Here is a 17,341-nt window from a genome sequence, read left to right on the forward strand (position 1 = left end):
CTTTAAAGAGACCTGACACAAAAGTAAAAAATGCTGTAAATGAAGCTCTGCAGACATTAAGTCTCAGTGTTTTTCCCCTCTAGGGTTCTTAAGGAAAACAAATTAAAGATGATGCATGGCTGATAATTAAACAAAAAGATGGAGCATGTAGAATGACATTTTTATTTTATTTTCAGGCCTACAGAACATTGGTAATGCAATTTTTAAGAGTAAAACTAATTTTGACCTTTTCTAATTAACTACACCGTCTGATCTGGTTGAAGTCATACCTTAGTTAAAAACAATTAAAAATATTTGTGTTTTAATACTAATATATTCCCATCTGTGATCCAATTATTGTTGATTCTCTGTTAATATAGTCACGGTTTGTCTGGCGCTTGTGTCAGAGCCGCAAAGCTGTTCATGCTTGAGCAGTTTTGTTTATTTCTATCTTTTTTTTAAAAACAATTGGCAAGCTTGTCCCTAAAGAAAATACTTTTATAAGATTAACAGTTAAAGGTACATTTGTCCATTTTAACCTATTTAAAAATCCTTTTTATCCTGCATACAGGCAGCTGATTTCCTCCATCCCTTTAATGTTGTTTAGGCATGGTCTTTAGATTTAAACTGATAATTTTAAAATAATTAATTAGGCATTTGGCGCCTGTAAAATTTACTTAAACAGCAGCTGCTCTAGTGGGAAAAGCAGCCATTTTTAGAAAAGACCCCCCTCCTTGAATAAAATTAAATATGCAGTAAGTAAATTAAAAGAACATAACTTATTATTTAGAGTAAGAAGCCTAAATGAGTGTGCACTCCCACAGTTTCTCCAGACTCTTTCAGGCTTTTCTCCAGGCTCAGGAGGAAGATTAAGAGTATGAGGGTGAGATTCATGAATCCTCAAATGTCCACAAGTGTTTGACTTGAATATAAATATCTTGAATATTATTTCTTTTCCCCATCGTCTATCATCATAACCCCCCTCTGCTGCCATTATGTCCTGAGCAGGTATTTTTTTTTTTTTTAAACTTGTCCTGTCCAACAGCTGGGCAGACAGATGAGAGCTGAGGGCCTCTTGTGTTGGACATATTTTACTTTAACAAGAGGGGTTATTAATCTTCAGACAAACCAAAGGTATGTCTGAATAAACCCCTTTTGTAATTGAGGCCAAACTTTATTAATTTCAATCATGTTTGAAAATCTTTGGTGTTGGACCGGACAGAAAAGGAAAGAGGGGAAGAAGAGAGAGGGACGTTAGAGAGAGGGGGGGGGCTAGGAGGGTGATGATAGGAGGGGAAGGGGGGATAAGACCATGAAGCAGCATAAAGCAACAAGTTTACTGGTTGTTAATCATTATGGTAAGGTTCAAATGTAGTACAAAAGGGGCGGGGCCTGTCCACACACACACTCAAATGTTATAAACACACCTGCTAGCTGCAAAAATGTCCACCTGTCAACATGTACACAAAACAGGTAGTGTTCACACGCATACTTATGCCTTAAAACCAACTAGTGTGAAATATTTCAGTCATTCAATCATGCATGTTAGTGCAAAGGTGAGCTAACACCTGTGCTCAGGTGAGTGTTTATGTTCTTCTAAAATGGATGGTGGAACGTGAAAAGAAGGAGGGAGAGTGCCCAGCCATCCCCACCCCTAAGACCCCCACCGCTGCAGCAGCGGCAGCCGGAATCCCCCCAACGCCACATGGGAACCGGCAGGGAACAACCGCCGCCCGGGCGACCAAGCCCGCCACCCAGGCCAGGGCCAGCAGGACCGCCGCAAGGCCCCCAGAGCCAGAGAGCAGAGAGGCACGGAGGGAAAGAGAGCGCCGCCCCAGCCCAACCAGGAGAGCAGCCCCCCCGCCGCGCCGGGAGAGCCCAACGCAGGGCCCCACCGGAGAAGGACGCCCACAGCCCCAAACGAGCACCCCACCACCACCCAGGAGTTCCGGGCATCCCCCCGCCCCAACCCCAGGTACGAGCCAGGACCCCCCAAGGGAGACCCGCTCCGCACTCCAGGCAGCCATCCGCCCGTCCCGCAGTTGGTCCAGGGAGGAGCAAGGCAGGGGCCCGCCGCCCCCGCCCAGGAGGGGGGAACCCCGGGGAAAAAAGAGGGCCCACAAGGGGTGAGCAGGTTGACTGAAAATGTTAAATTATGACCCTGACTCTTGTAGGCCCACACTGAGATGTAGACAACCTGGGGAACTGGTAGTAAAATAAGGTAATTAAAAGTTATTTTGACCTTATCTGGAAAAAAAAAAAAAACTAATGGTGTAGAAACAGAAACTTTGCATATAGTACTTTCAAATCACAACTCCAGCATTTATGCAAAAAAAAAAATTAAAGTCACACTAAGTGTAACAACATTCACTGGTTTAAATTTGGCAGATTCAAAACCAGTTTCTTAACGGCCTATCACACAGACGCTACTTACAATTTGTGCACATATTGCACAGATGAAAACTGGTCATGTGTGAATATGTGGAAAAAGTGAAAAAAGTTATGGTTCTTTACGTGACATTTTAACAGAGGTGTCGCGAATGAACCACGTTAAAAGCACAGAAGACGTACAAATAAACCACGCGAACACGTAAACCTGCAATTCATTGAATTTCTTTACTTTGACATTCAGAGTACTGGGCAGGAATCACATCGTGTCAGCACCATGGTCAGCACCATGCGGGCACTCACGATCCTTTGTTTGAACTACTCTCTTGCCACGCAACAGTTCTAAGTATGCTGCTAGGGACCAGCGGAGGCAGCCCGCCGAGACGGGGGACCCCCGGTGGGAACCACAGCTTGAGAAAGGCCCAGTTTGTGTCCACAGTCGCATCCGCGTTCAGCTCCTGCACCCGCCTTCCACATGGCGCCGGACACCCACACTTCGTACGGACTGCTGGAGGGGTGAAAGATTTTATTTTTATATTTTTATACCCGTCACACAATGCGGCAATTGTGCATGAACCATGCGTGATTATTGTGCTGTTTAGATGCAGATTTGAAGTTTTTGTCATTGTAATTCTTTCACAATTGTCAATTTATTTGCAAAATTGTTTAAAAGATTAAAAAAATATGCAAGTGACCATATCATACTGGGATGTTGCCCAAAAAAGTTAAAAGTGTCATCATATATGAAAAACATTATAATATATACCATCTGTATTTAAAAATAAAAACTATGTAAAATCATAAATAAGTAATTGAAATAAGTAGGTACGTTATTAGATATTCATCAAAAGCTATTAGAAACTGTTATGTTTCACAGTGAGAATATAATTTGATATCAGGTTTTCTCTTCAGAAAACCCAGCTGGAGGATGTGCGCAATATTGCCCGTCTTCACAAACTAAAAAGTCATTCAAGTTCTGTAAGCTGCATGGGAGGCCTTTTTTCCAGATGAGCAGCCATTCACAGGCGCACATCATTTTCTGGGATTTTTTGGCCCATTGCTTTTAATCAACATAAATTCCAATCACAATATGGTGTCAGTCCGCACAACATGGGGAAAATTTTAAATGCATGGAATGCATGTTCAAGGTCAGTAACACCCTTGTTGGAGATCACTTGTTCAAAAAAACGTATAAAAAATTGTAGTCTCTAAGTGTTTGGTAGGTTTTAGACAAAATTAATAGTCAGGCAAGCTTTTAAACCCTGTGATGAAAATATGTCTCTGCTTCCAGTTCTCACTTTTATTTTGAGCATTCACACTGATTTAATGATGGCTTTAATTACTCTGAAGTAACTCTTTTCACACGTATTCCTGCATTCCATCATCAAAACAAAAAGGACCACAGCTTTCTTTTTTTAATTAGTATGTGTATGAGAGTTCTTGTAGTCTTCAGGCACAACTGTATAGAATCTGCAGCTGTGTTGTACCAAGCCCCCACCCTCTGTTCTAAAATTTGATGCAAACCAGGAAGTTTCAAATGTTGCAGTTCCTCAAAAGACCACTAGAGGGAGGTTTCAGGAGGGAGCTTTTCTATTGTGGCTCTAATCCTTAAAATAAACATTCAGAATGTGCATTCTGGTTTCTGGAGCTTTTGGTTCTTTATTGCTTTAATTATCATTTTTAACAGTTAGGGGAAGCTTATTTTGATTTAATTAGATGTTAAAATTGCGCATATTAAGCAGTGTTTTTTTTTAAATTAACCGACGGGAAAACACAACAGACCTTTAAACTTAAATTTATCTTGCCAAGATGCTGTTTTCTGAACAATGAGTTGAGCAAAATAAATCCCTGTCAATGCTCTTCCCTCTTCAGGTGTCAGAATCCAACAGGTGTCGTCAGAAATTTTCCATCTACTTCATAAATGTCTATATACAGTATTTTCCTGTCTACATCTGCAGCGAATGATTCTATATTTATTTAGTTTGAGACTTTCTGAAACACATCAGCTATGAGGCTAAAACACAGACAGGCAAAGGCTCTAAGATTCAGGTATGGGTTTATCAGTGTTGGGCAGTCAGCCATTCTGCAAGTTGTACCACCTAAAAATATGTGAGAGTTCTGTAATGTTTAACATAGATACACTTGACTAAGAGAGCCAGAATATAAAAAAGAATCCAGGAAATGACAATGCATGACTTTATTTGTATAATGGCTTGATGATAAGAGATTAACTAACTGAACTGAACAACTAAAAGTTGTCTTTTTACTGACTGTATGCTCATTAGAGTGAGTTCTTTCTCAAAAAAAGAAGAAAAGACAAGATATTTTCTGTATGATGAGAATACCAGTTTAGATGTTTATGTTAACTGCTCATCTTTTTGTCACTAAGCAACATGTTGATATTCACAGAAAGGTTTACAAAGTAGCATACTGCTTTTCCTTCATTAGAAAGTTACATTTACCCTTTGGTAACCCCCAAATTTGATTGCTACAACAGGTTTAAGCAGAGGCTAAAAAAAAAACATACTCTGTTGGACTGGAAGATCTTGAGGCTCACAAGCATGTAAGGAATGTCTGTGACATGATTCCAGACATATTACTGTGAGACGCCAAACTAACCATGAGATATATATATAAAAAAAAAGTAAAGTCAACCAAAGTTTGCAAAAATTACATTTCTTAAGTTTACATTTTCAAAATGAACTTCAATCTTCAGGAAACCAAACTTTTCTTTTGGCTCCCTTTGTATCACGGCTGAGTGCTCTGATCATGTTTCTGTTTCCTCATAAACGCCTCGTGCTGCTTCCATAATCACAAGAATGAAGACTCTGTGGGAGCTTCGTTAGTGCACATAGTCTTTATGGTAGCAGTTGCTCTCACAAAAATAGATCTTAAAGTTTCAACACTTATACGATGATGGTCTTGGATTGACTAACAACTATCCTGTGGGTCTTGGCATTGTGAATGGTATTATTCTGGAACAATTAGATCCACCCTAAGTCCACTTGCTGATTTAGGCCTACATTACTTTTTTTCAATGTATACCCAAGCACACAAGCAATCTCCACCATGTTTGAATGTTTTGTGCAGGTTCACATAGCTGGGAAGTTGCCTATGTTACCTCAACATTAACTTTAATTCTGTGTTCACATGTTTGATCACTTGCAGTAAAACTAATACAAATTAAGCCCTTTAAAATAACTATTTAAATACATTTTATTTCAGTCAAATGAAACTAATTGTACTACTTTCTACTTGGGGCTTGTTCTTGATTTTAATCAATTCCTTTTATTTTTTAGACATCATGCCCTCTCATTGTTTTTAATCACCATGTAACCATTTATTTTTCTATTTACTTATTACATTTAAAAATAAATATATTTTTTGCACATACTGGTACTTCGTTGTGTCTGAACAGAGAAATCAGTCTTCACCGTGTCAAAACAGAGCCCAGTACAGATAAAAGGAAGAGATGTGCTGCACTGCATGTGGTAAATGGTGGTTACACCAGATAATGACTGGTTTTCTGAGTCCCCCGACCCCCTTGGTAAAAAATAAATAAATAATAGTCTCGATCCAGAGTCGCCTTTCATTGTGGCCACCTCCATGCTTTCCATGCTTTCTCCAGTTCTTCTCTGAGTCCCTGGTATTTCTCCAGTTTCTCATGTTCCTTCTTCCTGATGTTCTCATTGCTTGGCACTGCCACATCCACCACAACGGCTTTCCTCTGTTCTTTATCCACCACTACAATGTCTGGTTGGTTTGCCATTAACATCCTATCAGTCTGGATCTGGAAGTCCCACAGGATCTTTGCCCTCTCATTCTCTACCACCTTTGGAGGTGTTTCCCATTTTGATCTTGGGGTTTCCAGTTCATATTCTGCACACATGTTCCTGTATATTATTCCAGCCACTTGATTATGATGTTCCATGTATGCTTTCCCTGCTACCATCTTACACCCTGCAGTTATGTGCTGGATTGTTTCAGGCGCCTCTTGGCACAGCCTACACCTAGGGTCTTGTCTGGTGTGGTAGATCTGAGCCTCTATGGTGCTGGGTCTCTGGTGCTCAGGGCTTGTTCCTGAGCTGCCAGGATGAGTGCTTCAGTGCTGTCCTGTAGTCCAGCCCTTTCTAGCCATTGGTAGGACTTCTTGATATCAGCCACTTCAGTTATGGTCCGGTGGTACATCCCATGCAGGGGTTTGTCCTCCCATGAGAATCTGTCCTCCAGCACTGCATCCTCTGCTCTCCATTGTCTGAGACATTCACTGAACACACTGTCAGTTGGGGCCTTGAGCTTGATGTATTCATGCATCTTTGATGTTTCATCCTGGATAGTGGCTTCCACGCTCAGTAGTCCTCGGCCTCCTTCCTTGCGGCTAGCATACAGTCTCAGGGTGCTGGATGTGGGATGGAACCCTCCATGCATGGTGAGGAGCTTTCGTGCCTTAACATCCGTGGTCTGTCTCTCTTTTTTTTGGGGAATCTTATTTTTCCTGCAGGGTATCTGATAACTGGCAGTGCGTAGCTGTTTATTGCCCGGGTCTTGTTCTTGCCATTGAGCTGGCTTCTCAGGACTTGCCTAACCCGTTGGAGGTATTTGGCTGTTGCAACTTTCCTTGTTGCCTGCTCTAGGTTGCCATTTGCCTGTGAAGTTCCAAGATACTTGTAACTGTCCTCAATGTCTGCTATTGTTCTTTCTTGGAGTGTATATATATATATATATATATATATATATATATATATATATATATATATATATATATATATATATATATATAAAACATATCCAACTTAAATGAATTACTTCAATTGTTAACAAGTAGTTGAGTTAAATGTATTCAACCTAATTTCTTATGTCTATAATAAAGGGTTTTAGAACTCAAATTTCCATATTTATGTAAGTAAGTAAGTAAGTAATTTTTATTTATATAGCGCCTTTCACAGATAAACTCACAAAGCGCTGAACAATAAACAATATACAATCCAGTAAAGACAGAAAAACAATCAATTAGATATAGTGTAAAGCAAAACTAAATTGACAAAAAATAAACATAGAATAAAAGTAACAATAAAACCAGTCAGCTAAAAGCATTTTTGAATAAAAGTGTCTTCAGTTGACTTTTAAAAGAATCGACGGTGTCGGCCACACGAAGGGACAGAGGGAGGGCATTCCAGAGTCTGGGGGCTATTCCCTGGAATGACCGGTCACCTCTGGTTTTATACTTGGTCTTAAAAATCTTTAAAAGATTTTGATCTGAGGATCGGAGGGCACGGCTGGAAGCGTAGGGACAGAGCAAGTCTGATAAGTATTTTGGGGTCTGTCCATTTAAAGCTCTATAGGTTAAAACTAGAATTTTAAAATCAATACACCACTTGATTGGGAGCCAGTGCAAGGAGGATGAAATGGGGGTAATGTGTGCCCTTTTGTCTGATCCTGATTTATCAAACTAAATATCATATTTTTACAATTCAGTTAAATGTTTTTCCATCTTAATTTATTGTACTTCTCTCTGAGGAGGCTACAGATATTCTCCTTTTTATAATAATAAAATACATGATTCATGTAAATTTGCACCAGGAAACTTCCTTGGAACTTCATTTCATCTGACACTGACAGACAGTAGGGGTGCTAAATAACCTTATCATCATCTCCCTCCCTCTCACTCATGGTACAGAAAGAATTAAACATAGTAGGACAAAATAACTTGGCAAAACACATTAAAACAGCTTGACAACAAAACACATTTGGACAAAAACTCACACTTAAACCCAAATCTGTCCAGACAGGCAAAGGGAATGGTATCCCACAATTCCTTGCACTGCCAGTCTGACAGAAGCACTAAAGTTACAACTACTTAATTGAATTAATTTGAATAAAATTAAAATAACTGTCTGATAATACATGTTATTTTTAAATTGACTGAACTCCAAAAAATGTTTTATCTTAACTGAAGCAAGTAATTAAGTTAGATCAATGTGATAAAGTTTATCTTTCCAACATCCATACGTGGTCTTATCACCCTCTCACGGTGGAAAAAGTATTATCTGAGCTTCTTCATCCACTAAATTATCTTCAAATGGACACGCCATGCTCCTTCACCTCTGTGAAAACAACTAACCTTCAACTAAACCTAAAGCTACATTTGTTTAATGTGTGTTTGTTGAAAAAAAACACGCTTTTCTACTGTGATCTGAAACTCATTCCTGACTTAAACTGGAAAAAAATGTACACCTTACACTTTAAAGACCTCAGTTCCCATGCTCCATAAAATTTTATAACTTTCAGACAAAGACCAAATGGACTTAAGCCTTCTTGAGAGGTAACAAGGAAATGCAATTTAAGGATTTGTGAAGTTGCATCACTATACCACAATGATTTTACCCACTCTTAAGCACTTATCTATCTATAAAACTGTTTTTTAAGGCAATGCTTGATATCCATCTTTTTAGAACAACCTAAGCTTATTTTTTATAGATATCATTTTGATTATACAACAGAATAATTCCACAATGAACATAAAACTGTCCTAAAACTCAATTGTGAGTTAGTAAATTTGGACATATTTTTAACTGCAAAAATCACAACACTTAAGATCAAATAGCTTGTATGCTGAATAACAGAAATTACAGGTGTTGAGACAAAAAATGGTATAAATTCACAAACAAAGCCAAGACAAGGTCAAAACTATGGGAAATTGTCTACTCTAGAAAAAACAAGGTGAAGCTCCACTCAATGTTTCAAGGATGTATTTAAAATTCTTTGTTTTAAACGCAAAATTTCAAAGCTGAAAGATTTGTTAAACTTTTATGTTAAATTGTGAATGAAAACTCTACTAATGGGGAGGGCTGGTGTCATTCTTCATTGTAAAAAGCCAATTTGATTGATAAACGAACCAATGATTTCAGGGACTCCTTAGGTTTTAGGAAAGACCTTTATTAACAGGTAGATTATACAGATTGTCAAATCATGAACTGTGTTAATTTTGTCCCGATTATACAAGTATAATTTTAATAGAGTTTACTTACTTACTAATCTTTCATCGTGTTGGAACCGGTTGGAATCTCCTTTTTTCCAGCTTATCCTGTGATTTCACAAAAACATATATAATTATATCCTACAATGTAACGTTGGTGTGTGCAGAGAATGTCTCCTCTTCATTCCTTTTTCCTTGTGGCTTTTCTACAAAATTAGGAAAATTAGGAAAAATTACAGTCCTTTTTGCAAAGGGTTCCAACAAGCACCAACCTTTTTGTCTACTATGTGACAGCCATTGTAAAAAACATTTACCGGTAACTTTTTTCGTAACGAAATATGAAAATATCACATTATAATTTATTCCAAGGTTATGTTCTTGGAAGATGCAAATTGATACCATCAGTAATAACAGGTTTGGTCTTTTGACGTGGCTTGTTAAAAAGTCAAATATTTCAGAAAATTGACCTGCTTTTTTATAACTATTATTTGGTCAGAAAACAACATTGTTATTTACAAGTAAATGCCCAAAAAAATCCCCCTTTTTATTTTTATTTTATTTTATTATTTTTTTTATTTTAACTGGTGGTTTGGAGAATCATGTTAAACATTTTCGCAGATTGTAGAATCACAAATTACATTCATTTTTCTTCCATTGTTTTACAAGTTTCTCTTAAATCTAGTTTTTTGTTAACCTGTTAACTACAAATTTTTAATTGTGGTAAAAAGCATTTTTTTGTCTTTCTTTTCAGGCTACCTTTTTGCTTGACTCTTGCGTGATTTCACATGACCTTATAGAAGTCTGCTGTAACATGTGATCTCAGGGTATGCAGAGAATGTTCTCATGTTTTTGTTATCTACAAGTTTTTCTGCACACGCTTGATGAGAGTTGAAACAACCTTTTTCCTTTTGCTTCCTCCTTTTTTCTTTTTCAGATCAGCATCACTCCCTCAGGGATCACATGCATCATCACTTGATTTGCTTAGAAAGTCAGGCACAAAAGAGTCCTTGTGATCTCATGGCTGGAGAGGATTTGTCTGCTGTTGATCAGAGCAGAGAGATTCTTGTATTATTTACTGTATACTGATTGTCTCAGGATGACGGAGAACGTCTGAGTTTGTGTTTAGGCTTTTAGTACATTAGTTCTGCAAATACACCTTATTTAAGATGAGGAAAAAAAGGTTTTCTGGGCTTTATGACATAAAACTGTGCTGAGTATTTTAATCATACATCTTATATAGTTAAAAATACTTTTGGTGCTGGGTTTTTATTCCTTAAATGCCTTTTTGCTACAAAAGTAACACTAAATTCCCAAAGAAAAGAAAGCTGGATGTTTTAACCTTTTCACCACAAGATTCCTTACTGACAGGGGAAGTTATAGCTTTTAGACTTAAAAAATAACTAAATGTCTTTAAGAAGCAAAAAAAGAAATCCACTTACCTTTTATGTAGAGATGAAAGACTTTGGTATGAAACGGCACCTAGAAACACTTTTTTTTTCAATGAAGCAAGAAACTAAACTTTGGGGAAAATAATAGTCATCTTAATAAAATAAGATGAATGAAATAAGATGTTTTTAAAACCTTTTGAAAAAGGGGTTAAGTTAAATTTGGATCGTGCTAATGAGAGTGGAGTCTAAAAAAAGCCTGTATCAAATATTTTATAAATGTTCATGATGCAGTAGAATACGGATCCTCTGGGAACCCCTCCAACGACCCCAATAAAGAAGTCTATGGGGAAGATAAACCCAAAGACCCGGTCAGAGCAGACTGGGATTAGACTGCAGTAGAAACTTAAAGCAGGCAAAGGGCAGACATTGTGTGGCAATGCCTCCTCCTTTAATCTTTTCTGGGCTCCCATTGTAGATAGGCTCTGACCCCATCTTGTTGTTTGATGTGTCACATTACAACAATGGAGAGGAAATAGTGAGGAGATTGAGGTAAGTGGGTAAGTGCAGTGAGGTAAAGAAACGTCTGGAGAACTCACTACTTCTGGGTCTGGGGAAGGTATTAACAATTCTGTTAATAAAAACAAGGCATTATCACTAAATATATCCTTTTCATTCAAAGTGACCCTATTACATTTTCTATGATTGCCAACTCTAATTCATATCCATCCTCTTTCAATTCTATCTTCTTTAAGCACAACTAGAACATCAGAATTGTCTCACCCTAAAGACAGTTCTCTTAATCCCAACCTGACCTTTTTCTACTGTGAAACAGCCTCATACGTTCATAGCCTCAGGCATTTTTAACACACCAAAGACAATAAACTTCGTTATGACCACTGCGCTATTGTTCCTGGTCTCCTTTCACCTTTATCAGATACGCTTCAACAGCACTGCAGTCTCATCCCTACAAGCTTAAGTTGCTCAACGCTTCCTGATTCCACACTCCATATTGCTTCTGTCTGGCCACAGCTTCAGGACTGCCTGAGGATTTTCTGTGGTGGAAAGAAAGCTCCTTATTATTGGAGTTGTGTCTTCGTAATCATGTTCTTCATAAATATAATATATATATACATGGTGAAAATCTTACCTCGTTGATGCCCCTAGATATTTATACAAGGAGTGGGTTGCTTCATATGTTGATTTTTTATTTGTATCTAGGTCAGCTGTACAATCAGAATAACAAAAGATTAAAATCAACATTAATATTCATAAATGCAAACAAAGACCTGTGTTAATTTAAACTCCACAATCTTATCATCAACTTCAGAGACTGTCAGTTTTATCTTATTGTGCAAACTTGTGAGCACAAACCAATCCATTATTAATTAGCCGTGACACCCCATTTGACCCTGTAATAGAAAGGAGATTTTAATTGATTTTTTATTTAAATCAGAGATTGTCAACATGTAGTTTTGGCACTTCAACAGCATTGATCCACTAATAAAATTTACCAGCTCAAAGGAACTGGATGTGAAACTTTAACACAATTCTAAAATCAACAAGTAATCTGTAATTTTCAACAAAACATGAACAACAATCATTTAAACAATCTTTTCAGTTATTCATACGGACTCTAATTTTTTTTTAATTGTATTCATTCAATACATTCCCTTTTATTTGAGTAGGCACAATCATACCTAATTTAGAAGGAGATGCAGGAAAACTTAATCAGTAATTTGTTGCATCATTTTTTTTGTTGTTTTTGACAGCCTCTGGCTGTTTTAATCAGAAGTTCATTCTTTGCCTGTGATTTGGTGCTGAATTGGTGGTTCTTAGCAGCCTTTGGTGCACTATATCTTCTCGTCTTAGGAGAAGCTTGTGTCCAGCTTGCGCGTAATATTCTAACTGCTCATGCACTCCATCTTTCATAAATGCCGTTTCCTTAATTACACGTTGTCAGTGTTTTTAAAGGCGCGCAGCTTTCCTCGCTTCATCAATGTCATGTGAAATACTATGTGAGGCTCTGTGTGAAGAGGGAAAACCAGGCCTGATGCATAAAATTGTCAAGACTTGATTGAGTTTTACAGATAAACTGTGGCAAAAAAGGTAGTCAGACTGTCAAATTAAATCCTCTTCTGCAATAAAATACTTCCTTATTCAAACCTGCAATTACCTTTATTCCATGGTCCGGGTAAAGACTCGATTCTGATTGGCTGCTGGGTGTGTGTTAAAAAGTGATAACTGCACGTCCCAAAAAGAAGTTCCGGTCACCTATCTTAAATCTTCTGTATCACTGCCCCGGCTTCTTTAAAACAACTTTTAGCTTCATCAACTGGAACAAAAAACAACCAGTAAGAGGTGAACTTTCTCTCTGAACTGATGCTTTATCTAACCCATTGGGACTATCGCTTTATATCGCCGAATCTTGACTGCAGCGGTGGTGCAGCGCCTTGTCAAGTTACCGTGACAAGGCGCCGCACTACGTAACAAATAGTCCACTTTTTGTGAAAAAGCAATCCAAATCAGGAAAAAAACAAGAATTAAGGACTAAAAACTGGTTAATATTTATGTCTTTTGTAAGTGACCATGGTATAAGCGGGTTATTGGCCTTCAAAGTTTGCAGTATCACTTTTTATACCATGGTCCGGGTGAATACTCAATCCTGATTGGCTGGTGGGTGTGCGTTAAAAAGTGATAACAGCACGCCCCAAAAAGAGATTCCGTTCACCAATCACAAATCTTCTGTATCACTGGCCCGGCTTCTTTAAAACAACCTTTGGCTTCACCATCTGGCAAAAACAACCAGTAAGAGGGGAACTTTCTCTCTGAACTGATGCTTTATTTAACCCATCGGGACGATCAGCATATATATTTATCGCTTTATATCGCCGAATCTTGACTACAGCGGTGGTGCGGTGCCATGTCACGTTACCGTGACAACGCGCCGCACCACGTAACAAATAGTCCACTTTTCGGGAAAAAAGCGAACCAAATCGGGAAAAAAACAAGAAGTAAGGACTAAAAACTGGTTAATAATTTTTTTTTTTAAGTGACCACGGTATGAGCTGGTTATTGGCCTTCGAGGTGTGCATTTTCACTTTTTTAACGCACTTCGCGGAAGAAACCGTTCAGGCTTCCACGGGTGCATTAAAAAGTGATAATGCACACTTCGTCAGCCATTAACCCCTTTCTTATACTATGGTCCGGGTGAATACTGGATTCTGATTGGCTGCTGGATATGCAGCAAAAAGTGATAACCGCACACCCCAGAAAGGGGTGTCCGGTCACCTATCTCAAATCTTCTGTATCACTACGCTGGCTTCTTTAAAACAACCTCCCCTTCTCCCCCCCTCCCGGGCTGCCTGGGTCCGGGTGTCGGGGGGGCTCTTGGCCTGGGGGTCTCTCCTCCCCTCTCCTGGTCTGGCTGATCTGTCTGGGTAGGATCTGGTTCATTTTATGAACACACAGTTCACATCGGCAGCATGCATGTATCTCGACCCCCACGTGCACGTGCACACTGCCACACTGCTCCCTGTCTGCTTCATCCCTCCTCCTAATCCACAGTGTATTGATGGACAGATATTTTCCGCTCATCCTCGTGTCAGATTTTCACCTTTGATGTAATATTTGTCTTTCCAGCAGATCTGGTATAATTGTTACAGCTTAAAATAATAACTTATTCAAATCAGTACTTGTATCTCCCCTCTCTTCCTTTTACTCTCTTCCACCCCCCCCCCCCTCACATTTTTCCCCTCTCCCTCCCCACACACACTTAATGTAACAAATAAATAAAAAATAATACAGCAAAAAGGGGTTTATACAAATCTACACTCTGGTTTCTAGCTATATAACCTCTTTTTGTGATAGTAAAACCTGTCCAACACTAAAGGCCTAAAAAAAAACCCAGAAAAAACCTTTAGCTTCATAATCTGGACAAAAACAACCAGTAAGATGTGAACTTTCTCTCTGAACTGATGCTTTATTTAACTCATCTTGACGATCAGCATAAATATTGCTTTCCCTTGCTACTGCAGTTGAAGTCAGCTGGCTAAGCGGTGCTATGTCACGTTACCGTGACAACGTGCCGCACCATGTCCCAAATAGTCTGCTTTTTGTACAAAAAAATAAGAAGCAATCCAATCTGTAAAAACAACAAAAAAATAAAGTACTAAAAACTTGTGGAATATCGATTTCTTTTGTAGGTGACCTTGGTATAGGCTGGATAATGCCCTTCGAAATTTGCATAGTCAGAAATTAACGCACTACGCGGAAGCAACCCCACGGTGTGGGTCAATTTCTGATAATGCACACTTCATCAGCCAATATCCCTTATATAACTGCCTATGATTATAGACTTATTTCATGCGCATTTTTCTTTTAACACCCATAAATATTTACTCTCATTCCTGTGATATCTCCCCTTATGGAAATTGTTTCTCCTCACAGATTAAGGTAAAAGATATCATAGCACATAGCTATAGAAAGAGATTGTGTCATGGTTGATTTTACTCCAACACAGTATTGCTAAAATCATGTAAAAACTAAACACAAAAAGAATAAAAAAGTCTGAGTCCAGCGTGCCATGCTGCTCAATTTTACATGCTCTCTATCATTTTCAGCCCTGTAGGAATTCTTATTGTATGTTTAATATCTATTACTAAAAGATTTATCACAGATTTAATCATGTATTCTAGGCTAAATAATTTATATGGATTTTTTTGAATGTACATTTAATGTATCTAAACAGCTTGGTTTACATTCTGAGTTCACGCTGCTGAGCTGCTAATGACATCTGGAACACTTGAAGCTGGAGTTTTCATGCAAACAGCGCATTGATTGCAGCTGTGAACAGTATGTGTGGAATCAGTAAAATTTGATTAGGATTTCCTGACATACAGTTCAAGCTGTCTGGCTGAGAACTGGGTAAAAAAAAATTTCACTTGTAGATTCTCCGTGAAATCAGGAAAACAACACATTAAAGCCAATTTTGCAAAGTGCTCCAGCAAGCAACAACCTTTTTAGCATTCTACTGTGACACCCTTTGAAAAAAACATTTAAATTCTTTTGAAAAAATGTTTTTTAAATGTCACAAAATTTGCCCGTTAGTCTTTAGTAATGACAGGTTTGGTCATAATCATTTTCAACTTGGTTTATCCATACATTTTTGAAGGAATTTGATTGATAAACAAGTTAGATGATGAAAAACAATATTGCTATTAATAAGTAAGTGCAGACAAATCTTCCCTTTAGTTGAATTTTTTTACATTTTCTCAGTGCACAGCCAAAATTCTCTCTGAGAACTTTTCAAAACCCCACCTATTGTTACAAAATTTCAAATCAGCATTTTTTTTAAAACTGGTAATATAAGAGGAGCAAACAAGCCAGAGACTTGCTTATCCAATTAAGCCATTTTCTAACTTAAAATTCACTCTAATTCACTCCCCCTTCAATTTTTAAGTCAAATGTTGGTGTAGCTACTGAGAGGCAAGTGGGGCAGGTGCCCCCAACAAAAACCTTTGCCCTCCTACTTGCCCCCAAATTTTTGAGTCAGTATTAGTCAAAAATTGAGTCAAAAATTAAGAAATCATCAATGCAAACTTCTATGGGCATTGCAAATGCTTGAGGAAGCAATAAATAAAAAAAACAGTTTGAAATACACACTCTGCTGTTCTTGTTTGCCACCCTTTGAAAGTCTTCTGCCCCCCTCCTGCTCGCCTTGCAAAACGTTTTAGCTATTGTAATAGCTAACTATTACAATGGCAACATTTATAAAAGAAATCTCTTCTAGTACAGCTGTCATGTTTTTTTAATATTGCCTTAGAGGTTAAAATAAATCAATTTAAAACAAGCAACAAGTCTGTTTCTTCCTGTTCCAAAAGTGAAACATGTAAGATAGAAGTCAATTTTAATCATTTAAGGGTACTTGTTGAACCACGCCTGGCTCTAGTACACACACATATACAGTACAGACCAAATTCAAATGAATGGGAAGGTGTGTCCAAACTTTCATTTGAACGATCCTTCTGACTTTTTGGGTTTTAAGCAGGACGTGTCAGAAAAGTTACCTTCAAATGAATGGGAATTCCCTGCAGATTTTTCTCAACTAGTATAGGGCCGAACTGTTTCCACAAGCACAGAAAAACAACGCAAAAAGATTTTTTTTTTAAATCTTGCATTTTTAGGGATCCTGGTAAAATTACTTTTTCCAAACAATTTTTCTTATTTTATTTTATTTTATTTTTATCATTTTTATGATTTTTTTAGCAAAAACAAGTTCCTGGTATTTCTCCATTTTCTCACGTTCCTTCTTCCTGATGTTTCCTTCGCTTGGTACTGCCACATCCACCACAACGGCTTACCTCTGTTCTTCATCCAGTACTACAATGTGTGGTTGGTTTGCCACTACAACTCTGTCAGTCTGGATCTGGAATTCCCACAGGATCTTTGCACTCAAAGATCCTGTGGGACTATATATAAAATTTAGAGTTTTCTGTTCTAGAACCTGAGATTTTCTCAATGGTTGCCACAGTAACTCACTCAATGAACCCATCATGTTTGCCCGCCGACATGTTTTTCCAACAGGCTCTGCTTTTTGTGTCTTTCCTGTCAA

At 38.1% G+C, this 17,341-nt stretch overlaps 1 long non-coding RNA gene across 1 annotated transcript; it reads left to right on the forward strand.

Moving 5' to 3' along the window:
- Positions 1-10,025: 10,025 nt before the first annotated feature.
- Positions 10,026-11,631, forward strand: LOC110016005. Its single transcript, XR_002291261.1, has 2 exons — positions 10,026-10,167; positions 10,278-11,631. It is a non-coding gene; the product is annotated as an uncharacterized LOC110016005 (long non-coding RNA).
- The last annotated feature ends 5,710 nt before the right edge of the window (positions 11,632-17,341 follow it).

Source organism: Oryzias latipes, chromosome 12 (genome assembly GCF_002234675.1).
Source record: "Oryzias latipes chromosome 12, ASM223467v1".
Lineage (NCBI taxonomy): Eukaryota > Metazoa > Chordata > Actinopteri > Beloniformes > Adrianichthyidae > Oryzias > Oryzias latipes.